The 20,413-nt window shown below is 38.5% G+C and overlaps 1 protein-coding gene and 1 pseudogene across 3 annotated transcripts in view; one reads left to right on the top strand and one right to left on the bottom strand.

The window, feature by feature from the left end:
- Nucleotides 1-20,413, bottom strand: part of UMAD1 (UBAP1-MVB12-associated (UMA) domain containing 1) — a 295,711-nt gene that overhangs the window by 130,563 nt on the left and 144,735 nt on the right. The gene's annotated exons all lie outside the window — the stretch shown is intronic.
- Nucleotides 7,039-7,097, top strand: LOC112586682 (annotated as a pseudogene).

Raw genomic sequence — 20,413 nt, 5'->3', positions numbered from 1 at the left:
GGCCTTGTCATGAGGAGGGTCACACACAGTCTCGGAAACACGAGTTCCTGATGAAACGATGGGATAAACAAAGAAAGCTAAAGAGGAGGCACTCTGACTGGTAAAAGGAAATACGTTTATTAAGGGCACTTAGAAGTGAGTGGAGGGCAGAGTCTGGACAAAAAGGCTTTGGGAGAGATCAATAATCACAGCTCTGTCATCAAGTTTGGACAGGATTTCAGCAATAAGGAAGGTCAGGGTAGACCAGCTGTAAGACACTTAGAAACACTTCCCAGAAGGTTGTTAAGGGTAGATGAAAAACGCCAAAGAGGTAACAGTGACTCTGAAATCACAGAAGAGATCTCCCTGGGTTCTCTGTCCTTACAGTGAGTTTGCGAAACAGAAGACATGGCTAAGATTCCAAAGGAATTCTGACAAAGTATTTTTATTTATTTTATTGAATTTAATGCTGCATTTCTAAGTTTACTACTAACACGTATTTGGCAAATTTTAAATGCCTTCTTTAAAAAACATAGAAACATTAGAAATATGTACTAACATTTGTGATTTTTTTCAAAAATTTCTCTCTTATCACTTAAAAGTTATGAAAACTGTATAATGCTTATGTACTTAAAATTCCTAATTTATTACCACTGAATTCCACAGTATTGCTCCGCCTCATGAATTCAATATTTTTGAAATTAGAATCTGTTGCTTAAATCCCTATTATATACTTCATGACACAGCAATTTCAAATAAATTCGGTAGTCTCCTATGGGCTGGCTCAGTGAAATTAGAATTCATCTAGACATGTGCCTAATTCAGTTCAGTCGCTCGGTTGTGTCTGACTCTCTGCGGCCCCATGAATCGCAGCATGCCAGGCCTCCCTGTCCATCACCAACTCCCGGAGTTCACCGAGACTCATGTCCATTGAGTCAGTTATGCCATTCAGCCATCTCATCCTCTGTCTTCCCCTTCTCCTCCTGCCTCCTATCCCTCCCAGCATCAGAGTCTTTTCCAATGAGTCAACTCTTCGCATCAGGTGGCCAAAGTACTGGAGTTTCAGCTTCAGCATCCTTCCTTCCAAAGAAATCCCAGGGCTGATCTCCTTCAGAATGGACTGGTTGGATCCCCATGCAGTCCAAGGGACTCTCAAGAGTCTTCTCCAACACCACAGTTTAAAAGCATCAATTCTTCAGCGCTCAGCTTTCTTCACAGTCCAACTCTCACATCCATACATGACGACTGGAAAAAACAGCCTTGACTAGACGAACCTTTGTTGGCAAAGTAATATCTCTGCTTTTCAATATGCTATCTAGGTTGGTCATAACTTTCCTTCCAAGCCTAATTAGAACATGTTAAAAAAAAAAAAAAGAATTCCAATCTTCAGTAACATTTTTCCTAAGGCTTAAAGGATGAGGATAGAAAAGATGTACATATTAAGTAACCAGTTCCGTTATGGTAAGTTTTCTAAGAATAGTTGCTTCATTCAAATCAACCTGTCCCAATCAAATTTATCCTCCTCTCCACTTATCACTTTAACCACCTTCAGACCTCATGAAGCAAACCTTCCTCCTGCAGCTACCAGATTCCCCCTCTTCACCCTGAAAGAAAGCACATCAACCTACTGAGGGCAAGGCCCCTGCAACCGAGCCCGGCGGCAATAGACAGAGCACCTCCATCTAAGGAAAGAACAGGTGACTCTCCCCACGCAGCTTCCTAAGGGAAAAATGCTAAACGCTGACTCTCTGCACAGTGCTGACTGATCTGTAGACCATGCACCTACCAACCAAGAAGTGCATAGAGAATATTTTGTTGTTGTTGTTAAGACTGAGTCTAAGATGACAGCAAATAGTGTGCATAAGATGTTGTTTCTCAGACTGGGAGACAGTATGTAGGAGTGGGATAAAGAGCTGGAGCACTTAGATTTAGGCCATGAGTTCTCAAAACCATAACCAGACTCACTCATATTCAAATACCAGTAGAAGAGAACAACACTGTGGTTCTGTTGGAAAAGAATCTGCCTGCAATGCAGGACACCCCAGTTAGATTCCTGGGTCGGGAAGACGGCGGCTCACTCCAGTACTCTTGCCTGGAGAATGCCATGGACAGAGGAGACTGGCAGGCTACAGTCCATGGGGTCACAAAGAGTCAGACACGACTGAAGTGTCTTAGCACGCACGCACGCACGCACATTCATTAGCTAGTGAGTCTCTGATCATTTGTCATAGCAGGTGCAATGGACTAAGACACATTCTAAAATCAAAATAAATACATTATTTGGGGCTTAGCCATCACTTATGGTTATCCAAATATCTGTTTCCTTACAAGATGGGTGAGCTTGTCTTTTTATTCCCAAATTTCTACGGGCAGATTTTTAAGTCAGTCATCTAGCTTACTAGCTATCTGGGTCTTTCTTCCTTTTTCTCTCTCTTCCGAAGTAACTGAGTCCCAGAAAGGAAGAGGTGGCAAGACGATACAGAGCAAGTCAGGAAAGGAGGATATAGGGGAGGCCGTGGCAGGACGGCCTCGTTCAGGGTGTTGAAGATAGGCCTAGACCATCTCACTGTGACATAAAGCACTCAAAGAATGAGGAGGACAATCTGCAGGGGCTCCCACAGGCCAAAACTAGGACATTTCAAGCAGCAAAATAAGTGACACTAATAGATTATAATCCATTAAAATATCCGTAAATAATAAAATCATTTACAAAATCCATGAACTCACACTAATATATAAAAAAAGAATGAATACATAGAGAGGAGGATGCTTTGCTTTGTACTGGAATGCCAACTGATGAATGGAGGAGTGAAGGAATTAGAAAAATCACCATTTGGCAACTACTATCACAATAATTCAGCCAAAAAACACAGATAGATGCTAAAGCTATCTAAGTTTGGGTGGTTGATAAGGAAAAGTATATTATATAATCTCAAAATGCCGTGCTGTGCTTAGTCATGCCTGAATCTTTGCAACTCCATGGACTGTAGCCCGCCAGGCTCCTCTGTCCATGGAGATTCTCCAGGCAAGAATACTGGAGTGGGGTGCCATGACCTCCTCCAGGGCATCTTCCCAACCCAGGGATCGAGCCCAGTCTCCCGCATCACAGGTGGATTCGATTCCCAAATACTGATTTTAAAGGGAGAATGAGCAGTTTATGGCAGAGAAATCTGGTAGATACAGTCTTAAGAAATGATGATTAATGGCCCTAGAGCTTCTCTGGTGGCTCAGCTCTAAAAAGTCCACCTGCCAATGCAGGAGATGTGGGTTCCCTGGAGAAGGAAATGGCAACTCCAGTATTCTTGCCTGGGAAATCCCATGGACAGAGGAGCCTGGTAGGCTACAGTCCATGTGGTCACAAAGAGTTTGACACAACTGAGTGACTGAACAACAACAAAAATGTAGCAAAGGAGAACTGTGTCCTACCCAATATGATACAGTAAGAACAACACATCATTTCTGTGATACTCCTGAGAAAAAAGCATAATCCAAATCTAATTTTGAGGACATGTCACCCACACCCAAGTGTTAGTCACCCATTCATGTCTGACACTTTCAGACCCCATGGACTGTAGCCCACCAGGCTCCTCTGTCCATGGAATTCTTCAGACAAGAATACTGGAGTAGGTTGATATGCCCTCCTCCAAGGGAATCTTCCTGACCTGGGGATCAAACTCAGGTCTTCTGCATGGCAGGCGAATTCTTTACTGCCTGAGCCACCAGAGAAGCCCCATCACACAAACTCAAACTGAGGGATATTTTACAAAATAATTGGCCTGTAATCTTCAAAAGTGTCTAGCTATTTAAAGTCAAGGAAAGACTAAGGACTATTCCAGACTGAAGGGAATTAAAGAGACAAGACAACTAAATGTAACATGCGATACTGAACTGGATCCTTTTGTTATAAAGTACATCATTTGGACAAAACAGAAATGAAGCATCCATGGCTTTGATGGTTAGTTTCCTGATTTTGATCACTGATGTAGGATATATCCTTGCACACTCAAGTGTTTGGAAGTAATGATACATAATATTGCTAATTTACTATCAAGTGGTAAAACAAAGAGATCTCTGTATATTTTTGCAAACTTTCTGTAAATTTAAAATTATTTCAAAATAAACAGAAAAGAGAGGAATAGTTAGGAAGGTTAGAGTACAGAGATATGATTTAAAGATAAAGACAGAGACAGTGGTAGAGATTTCAACGGTCCCTTTAACTCATCAACCAAAAGAGAACTAACTAATCCTTTATCCTTTTCACCATTTTTACTCACAAGTGAGTGAATGCAGTATGCGCAGTTACCCAGGGATGTTTTTACGTAGCAACAAAAACTCTTAACACAGTTTAGATAAATAAGGAATCTTTCTAAGGAGGAGGAGCAGGAACAAATTTTAAAATACACTCAGAGAATACAATAATGTGTCACCAGGCTAATCTCATTTATTTTCTTATACAGAACTTTTCCTCAGATTTTAAGCAAAAATGATTTTCTTACTTTTCAATAAAGCTGTGACAGTTTCATGAATGGAGAGGCAAACTTCTTCGCAACAGCTAGAAGGAATAATTTTGCTTATTTAACAAAATAATAATGAAAAAGATATTTCAAACTATAAATAATGAAAAAGATATTTCAAAGTCCTGAGCATCACAAAATGCCTAAGTGGTGGGACCAGTATTCAAACTAAACTCTGGGTTCAAGACCCACAACCCTACTCCAGACCCATATTCCTACTCAAGACCCACGCCCCTTCACACAGAATTAGAAAGAGTTAATTCTGAATTCTCTCCATGAACAATATCCACCTTTAGAATGGCGTACTCTCACAGGCAAATAAGATCCATTTATCATCTTAAATTTCTTCTTTGTTTAGCCCCCTTTTGGTGAATGTACTGAATGAGAACAGAGTACAGTGTCTATTTCTGGCTTCATCCTGCTTAACCAGAAGTCCTGACCGAGTTATACCACTGTGCACAACAAGGTGAGTACCGCAGGGCGCTGCCCGTTGGAGCAGTTTTGTTACCGGTTTTTAAGCAGATGTTTGGTGTGACTGCTTCTGGTTCTGATGTCTCATTTCTATTTTCTCCTTCAGGACTGAGAACCAGTTTTACATCTGTCTAATGAAAGCACATCACTTTACTTCTACAATTTACATGAGTTCATCTTTCAAACTAAGATCTGGTAGTTAAGACGTGAAAGCAACCTTTGAGACTGTCCTGGCTACTGCCCTCCACCTCTGCCTTCAATTCCATTTTACAAGTGAGACCAGGAACATGATGTCCTTATCGTCCACTCTATACTCACCTCCCAGCCCCAACGCTTAAAAAAAACACCCACAGAAACACCCCTAACAGAATTCTGCCTTTTTAAAAAGATCATTTCTTTTTACAAAAGGTCGGGATTCTTACTTCTTAATGTTCCAATTCTACTGTCACACAGAGAGGGTGAATTTTTTTTGACAAAGGAAGTATATAACACCATATAATAATAACACCAGCCTTGGCTTACAGGCCAGAGTGCATTATAACTATCTGTAACCGACCTGACCTAGTTTCATCTTATAAATAAGACAAGATACTACAACCAGCTTCTCTCTTACAAGGGTGAAATGAGACTCTACATTGGCTCTTCCTACATATCAGCAAAATTACCGTCTCAAAAGAGAACACTTCATTTCTAGATTAGGCTTTGCCTGTGAGTCTGTGTCCACACAAGAGATTATATGCCAGACATTCTGTGATTGTTGCTGATACAGGCACAGAAGGACAATAATGTGGATTAACTAGGATTAATGTGTTATTTTCTGATTACAGTGTGGCTCAAGTTTCAACTATTCTTAAGAGTAAACAAAAACCCTACAGTTTAAATTAATAAAAAAGAAAATAAAACAAATAAAAGGCTTAAAAAATTCAAAGTCAACTATTCAACTGAGAAATTTCTATTTTCATTGTATATGCAATAGCTTCTATATACATGACCTAGACATACTGTCTCACCTCTAAGGAGGAAGTGATACGTAAGATCCAGTTTTCAGGGGATCTTCCTGATTCAGGGGATCAAACCCAGGTCTCCTGCATTGCAAGCAGAGTCTTTACTACCTGAGCTACAATGGAAGCCCAGACATACTGTCTTACCTCTGAGAAGGAAGTGATATAAAAGACAGCCTGGGACATAAATATGTGTATCACACATGGACACGTCTTAAAGGTTTCAGATAGATAAATGGTATAAGGAGACAGAGGATCATGAGAATCATCCATTAGAACAGAAAGGTATTGAGAAAAATACATAGGAAAAATACATGAGAAAGGTACACAGGAAAAAATCTGAAAGCAAAACTGAAAACTTTCCTTTTTCCCTTGTTTACACCCTAGTTTATTTTCCATTAGTGTTAAAAAAGATTTCTTCCCTTCTTCCCAAACTACTATATATCTAAAAAGAAACAGAGAAGCAAAACAAAGAACAGATAAGGGGAAATTTTTTAAATGAAAGAATGGAAATAAATAAATTCAGAGTAACACAAATGGTAAATGATGTGGTTTTCATCATACAAGTAATGTGCCTAAATGAGAGATTTTCATGTTTAAAAATTTTTTCATTAATTTTATGTTTAACTTTGTAATCGGCTTCTTCATTCAAAAATGTAAGCTTGAGATAATAGTTTGAATTTGACAAAGACAATACCTCAATGCATGAAAAAAAATGGGAGTTTTCCAAATGACCAGAGTTCTACAATTCTATTTTAAAAATAGTTTTCCAGATTACTGTTTCTATTTCTTTATTCCAGGTATCAACTTCTCCTTTTCTGAATTTAGAAATCAAATAGCCCCAACCCCCAAAGCATTTATGGTCCTAAACTCAAACAAAAACTGTTAGTATTAATAAGAGCTCAGTAAAGAGGAAGAAGACAAAATGAATATATAAACTGAATAACTTTCAAAATTATTTAATCCCAGAAAGTCACAAAATATAAAATATTTGAAAGTAACTTAAGAGAAGAGATCCTGTAAGAATAAACCTATAAATTTTACTGAGTGACATTTAATAAAAATACTTGAATGTGCTCGCTTCGGCAGCACATATACTAAAATTGGAATGATACAGAGAAGATTAGCATGGGAAAGTTCATAGCAATACAGGCACACCTCAAGAAACAAGAAAAAAGTCAAATAAATAACCTAACTCTACACCTAAAGCAACTAGAAAAGGAAGAAATGAAGAACCCCAGGGTTAGTAGAAGGAAAGAAATCTTAAAAATTAGGGCAGAAATATATGCAAAAGAAACAAAAGAGACCATAGCAAAAATCAACAAAGCCAAAAGCTGGTTCTTTGAAAGGATAAATAAAATTGACAAACCATTAGCCAGACTCATCAAGAAACAAAGGGAGAAAAATCAAATCAATAAAATTAGAAATGAAAATGGAGAGATCACAACAGACAACACAGAAATACAAAGGATCATAAGAGACTACTATCAGCAATTATATGCCAATAACATGGACAACGTGGAAGAAATGGACAAATTCTTAGAAAAGTACAACTTTCCAAAACTCGACCAGGAAGAAATAGAAAATCTTAACAGACCCATCACAAGCACAGAAATTGAAACTGTAATCAGAAATCTTCCAGCAAACAAAAGCCCAGGTCCAGTCGGCTTCACAGCTGAATTCTACCAAAAATTTAGAGAAGAGCTAACACCTATCCTGCTCAAACTCTTCCAGAAAGTTGCAGAGGAAGGTAAACTTCCAAACTCATTCTATGAGGCCACCATCACCCTAATACCAAAACCTGACAAAGATCCCACAAAAAAAGAAAACTACAGGCCAATATCACTGATGAACATAGATGCAAAATCCCTAACAAAATTCTAGCAATCAGAATCCAACAACACATTAAAAGGATCATACACCATGACCAAGTGGGCTTTATCCCAGGGATGCAAGGATTCTTCAATATCCGCAAATCAATCAATGTAATACACCACATTAACAAATTGAAAAATAAAAACCATATGATTATCTCAATAGATGCAGAGAAAGCCTTTGATAAAATTCAACATCCATTTATGATAAAAACTCTCCAGAAAGCAGGAATAGAAGGAACATACCTCAACATAATAAAAGCTATATATGACAAATCCACAGCAAACATTATCCTCAATGGTGAAAAATTGAAAGCATTTCCCCTAAAGTCAGGAACAAGACAAGGGTGCCCACTTTCACCATTACTATTCAACATAGTTTTGGAAGTTTTGGCCACAGCAATCAGAGCAGAAAAAGAAATAAAAGGAATCCAAATTGGAAAAGAAGAAGTAAAACTCTCACTATTTGCAGATGACATGATCTTCTACATAGAAAACCCTATAGACTCCACCAGAAAATTACTAGAACTAATCAATGACTATAGTAAAGTTGCAGGATATAAAATCAACACACAGAAATCCCTTGCATTCCTATACACTAATAATGAGAAAACAGAAAGAGAAATTAAGGAAACAATTCCATTCACCATTGCAGCGGAAAGAATAAAATACTTAGGAATATATCTACCTAAAGAAACTAAAGACCTCTATATAGAAAACTATAAAACACTGGTGAAAGAAATCAAAGAGGACACTAATAGATGGAGAAATATACCATGTTCATGGATTGGAAGAATCAATATAGTGAAAATGAGTATACTACCCAAAGCAATTTATAGATTCAATGCAATCCCTATCAAGCTACCAACGGTATTCTTCACAGAGCTAGAACAAATAATTTCACAATTTGTATGGAAATACAAAAAACCTCGAATAGCCAAAGCTATCTTGAGAAAGAAGAATGGAACTGGAGGAATCAACCTGCCTGACTTCAGGCTCTACTACAAAGCCACAGTCATCAAGACAGTATGGTACTGGCACAAAGACAGAAATATAGATCAATGGAACAAAATAGAAAGCCCAGAGATAAATCCACACACATATGGACACCTTATCTTTGACAAAGGAGGCAAGAATATACAATGGATTAAAGACAATCTCTTTAACAAGTGGTGCTGGGAAAACTGGTCAACCACTTGTAAAAGAATGAACTGGAAATAGAACTGCCTTATGATCCAGCAATCCCACTGCTGGGCATACACACTGAGGAAACCAGAAGGGAAAGAGACATGTGTACCCCAATGTTCATCGCAGCACTGTTTATAATAGCCAGGACATGGAAGCAACCTAGATGTCCATCAGTAGATGAATGGATAAGAAAGCTGTGGTACATATACACAATGGAGTATTACTCAGCCATTAAAAAGAATACATTTGAATCAGTTCTAATGAGGTGGATGAAACTGGAGTCTATTATACAGAGTGAAGTAAGCCAGAAAGAAAAACACCAATACAGTATACTAACGCATATATATGGAATTTAGAAAGATGGTAACAATACCCCTGTGTATGAGACAGCAAAAGAGACACTGATGTATAGAACAGTCTTATGGACTCTGTGGGAGAGGGAGAGGGTAGGAAGATTTGGGAGAATGGCATTGAAACATGTAAAATATCATGTATGAAACAAGTTGCCAGTCCAGGTTCAATACACGATACTGGATGCTTGGGGCTAGTGCACTGGGACGACCCAGAGGGATGGTATGGGGAGGGAGGAGGGAGGAGGGTTCAGGATGGGGAACACATGTATACCTGTGGCGGATTCATTTTGATATTTGGCAAAACTAATACAATTATGTAAAGTTTAAAAATAAAATAAAATTAAAAAAAATAAATCAATAAATAAAATGTTTAAAAATAGTAAAAAAAAAAAAAAAAGAATGAAACTACAACACTTTCTAACACCATACACAAAAATAAACTCAAAATGGATTAAAGATCTAAACGTAAGACCAGAAACTATAAAACTACTAGAGGAGAACATAGGCAAAACACTCTCTGACATACATCACAGCAGGATCCTCTATGACCCACCTCCCAAAATATGAGAAATAAAAGCAAAAATAAATAAATGGGACCAAAGGAAACTATAAGCAAGGTGAAAAGACAGCCTTCAGAATGGGAGAAAATAATAGCAAATGAAGCAACTGACAAACAACTAATCTCAAAAATATACAAGCAACTCCTGCAGCTCAATTCCAGAAAAATAAATGACCCAATCAAAAAATGGGCCAAAGAACTAAATAGACATTTCTCCAAAGAAGACATACAGATGGCTAACAAACACATGAAAAGATGCTCAACATCACTCATTATCAGAGAAATACAAATCAAAACCACTATGAGGTAACATTTCATGCCAGTCAGAATGGCTGCGATCCATAAGTCTACAAGTAATAAATGCTGGAGAGGGTATGGAGAAAAGGGAACCCTCTTACACTGTTGGTGGGAATGTAAACTAGTACAGCCACTATGGAGAACAGTGTGGAGATTCCTTAAAAAAACTGGAAATAGAACTGCCTTATGATCCAGCAATCCCACTGCTGGGCATACACACTGAGGAAACCAGAAGGGAAAGAGATACGTGTACCCCAATGTTCATCGCAGCACAGTTTATAATAGCCAGGACATGGAAGCAACCTAGATGTCCATCAGCAGATGAATGGATAAGAAAGCTGTGGTACATATACACAATGGAGTATTACTCAGCCATTAAAAAGAATACATTTGAATCAGTTCTAATGAGGTGGATGAAACTGGAGTCTATTATACAGAGTGAAGTAAGCCAGAAAGAAAAACACCAATACAGTATACTAACACATATATATGGAATTTAGAAAGATGGTAACAATAACCCTGTATACGAGACAGCAAAAGAGACACTGATGTATTGAACAGTCTTTTGGACTCTGTGGGAGAGGGAGAGGGTGGGATGATTTGGGAGAATGGCATTGAAATATGTATAATATCATGTATGAAACGAGTCGCCAGTCCAGGTTCAATGCAGGATACTGGATGCTTGGGGCTGGTGCACTGGGACGACCCAGAGGGATGGAATGGGGAGGGAGGAGGGAGGAGGGTTCAGGATGGGGAACACGTGTATACCTGTGGCGGATTCATTTCGATATATGGCAAAACCAATACAATATTGTAAAGTTAAAAAATAAAATTAAATTTAAAAATAAATAAATAAAATAAAAATAAAAATAAAAATACTTGAATAAAGAATCATTCCTAGGTAGACTATATACACATAAATGTGTCAGTTCTTCCCAGTTAAGTGTATAGAAATACCAATGAGGTAATTCCATGAAATATCTACTGAATTCGGCAATGTATTTTAAAGTTTGAACCAGTAAACATTAAAGAAGAAAAATCAGATAATTTCTGGGGGAAAAAAATAAGAAGGAGAGGAGGATTTGTGCCCTATACACTGTTAAATTGTTAAAATCTAAATTAATTAAAACAACATTGAAGTGTAAAGACCAATGAATGACAAAGAAAACTCAGAAATAGATCCTGGGATATAAAAGAATTCAGTGAATTTAGTTCAGGTCAACAAAATTTTATTGAATACCTATCTGTCAATACTGTGTTAGTATGAAAGGAAACCAGTAAAATTTTTCTTGAAAGCTATTTGGCAATAGGTATCAAGAACATTTAAAGAGTTTACATTCTTTTAGATAGCAAATGCACTTGTAGAATTTATTCTAAGGAATGGTTATTTATACAAAAATATTTTGTATAAACAATTATTTATAAGTTATTTATACAAAAATATTCATTATAGACATTTTTAATAGTGAAAAACTAGCCAAAATAATAGAATAAATAATATTCATACAATGGAATAATATATTACTCCAAACATTGTTTTAAAACTTATTAATGTATATTCACACAATAGAAAATTTCATAACAAGAATAATGAGCTACAACTGCATGTATTATGGATGAATTCACAAACATAATAATTTTTAGTGAAGGAGCAAGACACAAAATGTACACACCATATGATTCACTGACACACATTTCATACACACGAAACAATCTGTGCTGTTACATGTCAAGATAATTTGGGGGAGTAGGGTGAAGTGGCTAAAAGGAGTTAGTTGGGAGGGGGGAGATTCTAGGACTTTATCATTTCTATTTCTTGATGTGGATGCTAACAACATTTTATGAAGTCACTGAACTCATCATTTGTATATGTTTCTGTAAGTTATTCATCAATAAGAAACTCTTCAAAATTAATGACATGAGAAAAAGTCTATTAAAAAGGAAAAATCAGGGTACAATACTGTATATAAAATAAGAGTCTTGGTTTTGGGAAAAAAAGAATAGCAAAGAACAACTGCTAGAAGGAAAACAGGTTGGTATAAGTTGGGGGGCTGGGGAGGATTTGAGGAGCTAGTAAGAGACAGGAAAAGACATCTCCCTATGGTGTCTTGTAAGAGTCATGTGTTAGGAAAGCTTGGGGTGAAGATATGGTGGTGAGCAGGGTGTATGTGGAGTAAAGGGGAATGAGTGGTCTCAAGACAGGAAAAGCCTAAACCTGTTTAATCTCTGATGGAAAAAGAGTCAGTAGAGGGAAAGGGACAGAAAACATACAGAAAACAAGCAGTAATGTCCCTCAGAAGACTGGTAAGTGTACACAGAAGAGGCAAACCCAGAAAAGGAGTGGGAAGGTTTTGACTGCTAGTATGTACACAAAGCTCTCCTTTTTCATAGAGCTTTTCAAATTACTGTGTCAAGAAGGAGCTCAATTTCCCTCTCCATGTTTCCCCATTTGTAGTCTTTCAAGAGGCCTTCAGATTATCATGCTATCTGGATCAGTCAACTGTAAGAGTTTCAGCCAGAGGACAACCTATCTCTCACTTCAAAATACTTCAGGCCAAAATAAAGAGCGACTGGGTCAAGCGAGGTCCAGGTCAAGTATAATGATAGCCAGTCTGGTTGCAAGGAGCGTTTCTATCACAGGCGAGCTGTGTGACCGGAGGCAAGTGATTTAATCGTACAGGCCCTGAGTGGCCTGATATGAAAAATGAAGAGGGTAATAATAGATTGATAAGAGGCTTACACGAGCTCGTCCACATAAAATGCTGAGCCCAATATGTGACACAGAGGAAACGCTCAATAACTATAAACTGCTAACATCACAATTTTTTAAGTCTAGGGGTGGAGTTTCTAAGACGTCTTCAGATCCAGAAGCAGGAAAACAAAAACAGAATGTAACAGGTAATGCAGCAGTCTCTCCTGATTCACAGCACACAATCTCGGCAACTTTTGTATTTTGAAAAATATTAAATCTTCAGAAATTCTGAAAGAACAGTACAATGAACATCTTTGATTATCCACCTTCATCTGTTTTCACCAGTGCTAAATCTTGCCATGTTTACTATCTCCTGCTCCCGGGCTTCCCTGGGGGCCCAGTCGGTAAGGAATCAGCCTGCCAATGCAGGAGACGTGGGTCAGGAAGATCCCCTGGAAAAGCAAACGGCAACCCACTCCAGTATTCTTGCCTGGGGAATTCCACGGACAGAGAAGCCTGGAGGGCTACAGTCCATGGGGTCGCAAAGAGTCGGACATGACTCAGCGACTACACCACCACCACCACCACCATCTCCTGCTCACGCACAAAAACTCACAATCAGTGTTAGAGAATCCAAGACTCCAACTGGCTGACTCACTGTGTAGAAGGACATACTTGCCATGTGTACAAAGAAAACCACCTTTTTTCAGAGAACATGATGTCAAAACCTAATGTCATGATACTTAAGCTGCAATAATTACAAAGCACACTGGAGGCTAACACTGATAGTGGATGAAAAGGTATTTTTTGCAATGCCCCTTAGGGAAAGAAAAAGGGTTACAGAGCTCTGTTCTTAGGCCATTAATAAGGAGAGAGTAAAGGCTTTCATTTAGAGGCAAAGAAGCCTGACACAGCTGGATCAGGGTTAGACGTGTTACTTAATGAAGTTACTGCAGAGGGCTTAGAGAAGTTTTCCCCTTTGGTATACTGAATGACACTTAAGTGAAGGTTCTCCACTCCCTTTTTTAAGCATCCAATAATCATGCATATCTGGCAGTGGATCCAAAAATCAAAAGGACACGAGACACTTCATCTCAAATAATTACACACCTAAGAGTGTATTCGGCAGATTTTAGGTTAAACCATATAAGATTATTTTTCCAGGTTAAGAAGTCAATACTGGAAATTTCATATATTCGCATATATTTGTTCAAGAGGTTAATGACATACATGTAAGGTATTCACTATAATATTGTTTACAGAAGTGGACGTCTGGGAATAATCTAAATGTCAACATGTCAACAGGTAGAGGACCAGTACATAAAGTGCAGCATGGCCATGTAGTGGAATATTATGCAGCTGTCAAAAGAAGAAGAGTTAAGAAGATATGTACCAAATGGAAACTTTCCAAAGACATGACTGTGAAGCAAAAAAATGTATGGTGCAAAACACTGAGTAAACTACCTTCTATGTAACAGCAGGGAGCAAGGTTAAAAAAAGATATATTTACTTGTACAGACAAAAGGAAATTCTGAAGGAATATGCAAGAAATTAATAGTATACAGTTGTTTAATTTGGGGGGAATATGTTGTGGATGGGAGACAGATGATGGACAAGACTTCTCAGTGTATCCCTTTTTATGTATGTTTGAACCATCTGTATCTATTATCTAGTCAGAGAAATAGAAATAAGAATCTCTGAGAAAGAAAATGAAGGCATTCAATATTCGGATAGGGAACCAGAAATTGAAAGTGATTCTTGCTATGTCTTCTATCTGCAATGATGCAATGTTAAGCCACCATCATTTCCATAAAAGCACAGTTTCTAGTGTTTGCATGGTAACCATTAGTAAGATCTAAAAACTTGATCACTTTAGGCATGTTATTTTTGTTTCATGTTAGGGAACACAATAATATCGAAAATATTTTTTTAAAGAAACTCTTTAATTTTCTGATAACTATAGATTCATTAATTATGTATTATATAGTAGCAGAAATAGGACTGAAAATTCCTGTGTAACTTTCACCTATCTTCCCCCATGGTTTCCAACCCTAAACCCTGGCAGCACTAATCTGTCTTCCATCTCTGTAACTTTGTCATTTAAGGATATTATCTACATGGAATCATACAGCATGCAACCTTTCAAGATTAGCTTTTACAAGTATTTTGCAGCTTTAATCCCCATATTTCATTTTCCCTTTTTTTTTTCTTTTTTAAGTCAGGGGCACTGAGGGGTAATTTACATGCTGTAATATTCATCCTTTTTAATGAGGTTCTATTAAATGTTTTAACGTGATATAAGTAATGTATTACAAACTCACATTTTCAAGCCCCAGGTCTGAATTCTGACGTATGTATGTATTTGTTAAAGCAGCATCACACTCAGCACCATGAACACACCCTCCACCTCACGTTTCCTCGTGCCCCTCTGTAATCCATTCCTCCTCCACCACACTCCCATCCCCAGACAACGACTTTGCTTTCCATCACCACAGGTTTCAGTTTCTAGATTTTTATATAAATGGAAACAAACAGCACCTCCTTTCATTTCTCTTGGGTAGAATACCTAGTCCAATGACTGGGTCATGTAGTAGATGCATGATTAACTTTTTAATAAACTGACAGAATGGCTGTACCATTTCCCATCCTCACTACCAATACAAGCAATTCCAATTCTTCCACACCCTTGCCACCTCTGGCATCGTAATTTTAGCCTTTCTGATGGGTACAGTAGTAGCTCATTGTGGTTTTATTTTCCATTTCCCTATTAACTAATGATACTGAGCATCTTTTCATGTGCTTGTCATCCTTATATCCTCTTTAATGAAGTGTCTATTCAAATCTTTTGCCCACTGCTTAAAACAAAGCTGTTTCTTACTATTAAACTTGGAGTTCTTTATATTTCAGATACAAGTTCTTTATCAGATAAGTTGTGCAAATATTTCCTCCTAATCTGAGGCTTTTCTAATCTTAACAATATCTTTCTAAAAACAGAATATATAATTTTGATGAAATATAATTTATCAATTTTTTCCTTCATGGAGCATGCTTTTTATATCTAAGAAATCTTCATCCAAGGTCACAAAGACTTTTCCCCTATCTTTTAATTAATCAGTTTTATAGATTTGGATTTTATATTTAGGCCTATCACCCAACTTGAATTAATTTTTGTATATTGTGGGCTTGGTATGGAATCCTAGGGAATATCTATTCTTAGGGGTGGAAGCAAAAGGAAAGCAGTCAGTGACAGTTGGAAGAGAAGGAGCAAGGTACTGACACAAAGGGCCAAAGAGGAAGATGGCTGCAATTAAAGGAGAGTTAAGGCTGTCAACATCTACGTGGAACTTTGCCCAGAAACCAACAAATACAGAGCAATGGTCACTGGATTTGACAATGACATCAGTGGTGGCCTTCAAGACAGGAGTTTCAATACAATGAAATAGAAGTCATATTTGAAATAGATCAAAAGAAGGTATGGGGAGTGAAGAGGGAAAAGGCTCAAATCACTCTTAAAAATTTTAGGAATGAAAATGAACAACAACAACAAAAAAACCACAGGACACTGAACTCAAAGAGTTTCCTGGCCATGGAGAAAGACCAGATAGTGTTAGTTACTCAGTCTCCAACTCTTTGCCATCCCATGGACTTTGCCCCAGGCTCCTCTGTCCATGGAGTTCTCCAGGCAAGAATTACTGCAATGGGTTCCATTCCCTTTTCCAGGGGATCTTCCCCACCCAGGGATTGAACCTGGATCTCCTGCATTGCAGGCAGATTCTTTACCACTCTGAGCCACCAGGAAAGCCCTTCTGGCAAAGTAGGGGAGGAGTTTATCTACTGAGACTGAGAAAGGAGGGGCAGAGGCTGGGTCTTAAGAAGGTGAAAGGGTTTGGAACTGGTGTTGCAGGGGGTACTGATCCATCAAGAACCAAATAGAGAGAAGTAATGGGATCATCCAGGAGCTCTGAGAACACTCACAGAGAAAGGACCCACGTTTGTAGTAAGATTTAATCCTTGCTGCATTCCCATTTCTTGGCTGCCAAGATCTCCAAAAAAGAAAAAAAAAATGACACAAAAGGGTCTGGGTCAAGTGATTCCACAATTACACCCAGGAAACAAAATTCTCACTCTGGGTTTTTTTTTTGTTTGTTTGTTTTTTTCCCTCTAAGATTCACAACCTGCTGGGTACATGGAACAGGTGTCCCAGTTCCACTTTGCTCATGAAGAAATAGAAGCTGGGAGAACAACTTTCCCAAAATACTTGGCTAGCTGGAACTTGAATTCAGATCTTTTAATTCCAGTAATTAAAAGAGCTTAGAAATTCCAGTAATTCCCTCTCTGCACCATGCTGCTCTCTTTTCTCCGATGCTCTTCATCATCATTCTTGTCTTAAAACCTGGCCCCAGACATTCCTTGATAGCTAGTCTACCTTTCCAGCCCACCCTTCGCCCCTTTGCATTGACTTTCCCCAACTCGGCTTCTCTCAGGTTCATCAGAGGCAGGAGCCGCCAGAAGAGTTTGGTGCACACGAGGGTTCAGGGTGCAAACAGAACCACCAACTCCCAGCTGCAGTCATGGTTTGCCAATATTTAGAATGAACTCAAGCCTGGTTCTCAGTGTTTTCTTAGGGCCTCTGGGGAGGAAAGACACAAGGAATCAGGAGAGAGCAGTCACTAGAGAGTGGGGGCAATGACAGTGGGGTTTCTTCCTGAAAACACCCAGTGTAGAGTCCTCCTCCCAAATTAATCCCCAAGATGACAGCTGTAAAGCCAGAAACAGGCTTCAGGGTAGTAACTCCTTGCCCATCTTCGACTGGAAATAAAGCCCAAGAGTCTCCACTAGAAAATCATCAATACAGGATAAACTCTTAGAGCAAAACGCGATCCTGGCACCCTTGTTTTGTCCAGGGTGAAAATTTTGTTTTAGTATTTGGGTAATTAGCATAAAAACTTAGAAATGGATGAGTGTTTAGTACAATCTCGGTCATTTGTGAACACAATTGCTTCTGTTGTTTTTTTTTTTTAATTCATCCCCCTCTGACCTTGCAACAGTTATTTTGCTACTGTGACGCAAATTAAGGCTTTTCTATTCTTATTTCAGAGTCTGCCCTATAAAATAAGTGTCTGCTTTTCAAAGCTAACTGACAGTCTAATGTTCCACATTTAACTATAACAAGTCAACATGTTGCCACATTATTTCATCACTATAATGACTAGTTCATTAAAACATTTATCAAGAAAAATGTAATTTTCACCTTTCGTAGTTTCTGGTCTTAAAAAAGAGATTATCCTCCTTATGTTGCAACTTGTATATAAAATTAATTTTGAAAATGGCCTTAACTTTTTCCTACAAAAGTAAATTACTAACTCTTTTAATGCATTAGGGTTGACATAAAACTGTGCAATCTCTTATTAAATATTATTTGAAAAGCAAATCTTTGATGAGCTAAATCATCCTAAAACCCATACCTTTTAGCTTGTATCTGTTACAAAAACAACTACCTTATGGTAGAATGCCTTATATTTCCAAGAGCTAAATGATACTGTGAAACAGCAAAATCTTACAGAGCAGTACAGGGACATTTCAGCTTTTAAACATTGAAGAAAAAAATGAATAAATTTAAGGTGAAACCTCCCCCCCTTAAAAAAAAAAAAAGGCTTCTTCTGTTATATTTAATCCATTTTCACACAGTTTTCCTTAATTACACTACAGCTGTCTGGTACGGCACAACTGACCACTTCCATCATGAAAACAAACTGTACCCCACCATCCAAAGTTCTTGATTAAAAAGCAAATGCTTCTGTGAGCCCGCAGAAAACGGGTGCAGCTGCTGCGTTTCACGAGGCAGGCACCTCTCCTCCATTCAGCTGTGAAGAATGGCGGTGACTGTAAATTGTTCTTCCTGATCGGTTCCACAATAAAAACAAACCACCCTACTTTCAATTTTTCAAAGCCAATTTTTGTAAGCCTCTACTACGCTGGAAACAAGAGTTGTGTTCTTCTGATTCATGGCCTTTGATTTCTACAGAAACGTCCCTGTATGCATGTAAAAACAGGTCCCGGCAGGATACTCACGGAGACTGTATAGATTAACTTACCAGATGTACCAGAAGATAGAAACGCCATCAGCCTACCTTTTAAAGAGAGATACTATTTAACAGCTTCAACTGCCTGTGACTAAAGGGGGACTGTAAAGAACACACTGTATGTGGAAGGGCACTGGGCAGCTCCTGAGAAAGCAGCAATGTGTTCACGCAATGTGCAACCAAGGGTTTTGAGCTTGCGTTTTCATGCGCTCAGTTAAAATCCAAACAGTGGAAGGAAGGTAGAGTCACACATCTGCATTTGTGACTCAAACGCTGGGACTCTAGATCACAGCTAGAGTCCTTAACAAATTGTGATAAGAAACCTCTGAATGTTCCTAGTTTATTCACGATGCCCAAACAGTTACCTATGCTTTCAACTTGAGGTCTCCAAAGTATATTCTCAAACAAGCACTTAATCAATTAAAAAATGTTTGCACATGCCTCCCCTGCATATAAAAATATAATTTATTTACAAACACAGAGCACTGGACTAATACCTAATGCACATTCAAAAACATACACAAAAATAGACAGCTGTTTGTTGAGGATGGGAATAAATATAATTCATAAATATGAACTGTCTTTGCACATCTCCAAAGGCCCCTGCTGGATGGCTCTCAGGGGAATGTCCACCTCCTCCTCCACCCCCATGGAGACCCTAAGGGGGCCAGGGCTAGTGTGAGGCCAAGCTAACTTGTTAGTAACTCTGGACAAATTAATTGCTGTAAATTTCGACTCCTGTTCCCATGAAGATTTTCCATGGAAACAAAAGTATATATAGTTTCCATGTGCAGGCTCAGTAGCTCAGTCGTGACCACCTCTTTGGGACCCCATGGACTGTAGCTACCTCTGTGCATGCAGGCTCTCTGTGCATGAGATTCTCCAGGCAAGAACACTGGAATGGGTTGTCATGCCCTCTTCCAGGGGATCTTCCAGACCCAGGGACTGAACCCACATCACCTGCATTACAAGCAAATTCTTTACTGCTGAGACACCGGGGAAGCCCATGAACTAGTTTAGACAGCTTAAATTCTGAGTCATGACCAGAGTGGTGCAATGGAACTTAAATGTGAACAGAGATAAAACAAGAAAATGCTTAGATTCCCGACCTTCCACTTTGGTGGCAAAGCTGCTGGCATATGTTATCAGTGATTCCTAACACAGGACAGCAATCAATACCACCTCCACTGACAAATGGTTTCTACTGGAAGTAACACCCTGGGCTGCTGCAATGACTGGATCTCCTAACCATGCTAGTCACCCAACCTTTCCACGTGCCTCCTATCAACGCTTTGCCTTTCCAGCTGTCTGCTTTACAAACCTGTTGCTTCCAAATCCCTAGCAATATGTGATTTCAGGCAAAGGAAGTTCCACCAAGAGATAATTGTTTTCACTGAGCCCT

The sequence above is a fragment of the Bubalus bubalis genome, chromosome 8 (assembly GCF_019923935.1).
Source record: "Bubalus bubalis isolate 160015118507 breed Murrah chromosome 8, NDDB_SH_1, whole genome shotgun sequence".
NCBI classification, from domain to species: domain Eukaryota; kingdom Metazoa; phylum Chordata; class Mammalia; order Artiodactyla; family Bovidae; genus Bubalus; species Bubalus bubalis.
Note: the sequence above shows the minus strand (reverse complement) of the source record. Positions and strands in the feature narration are given on the sequence as shown.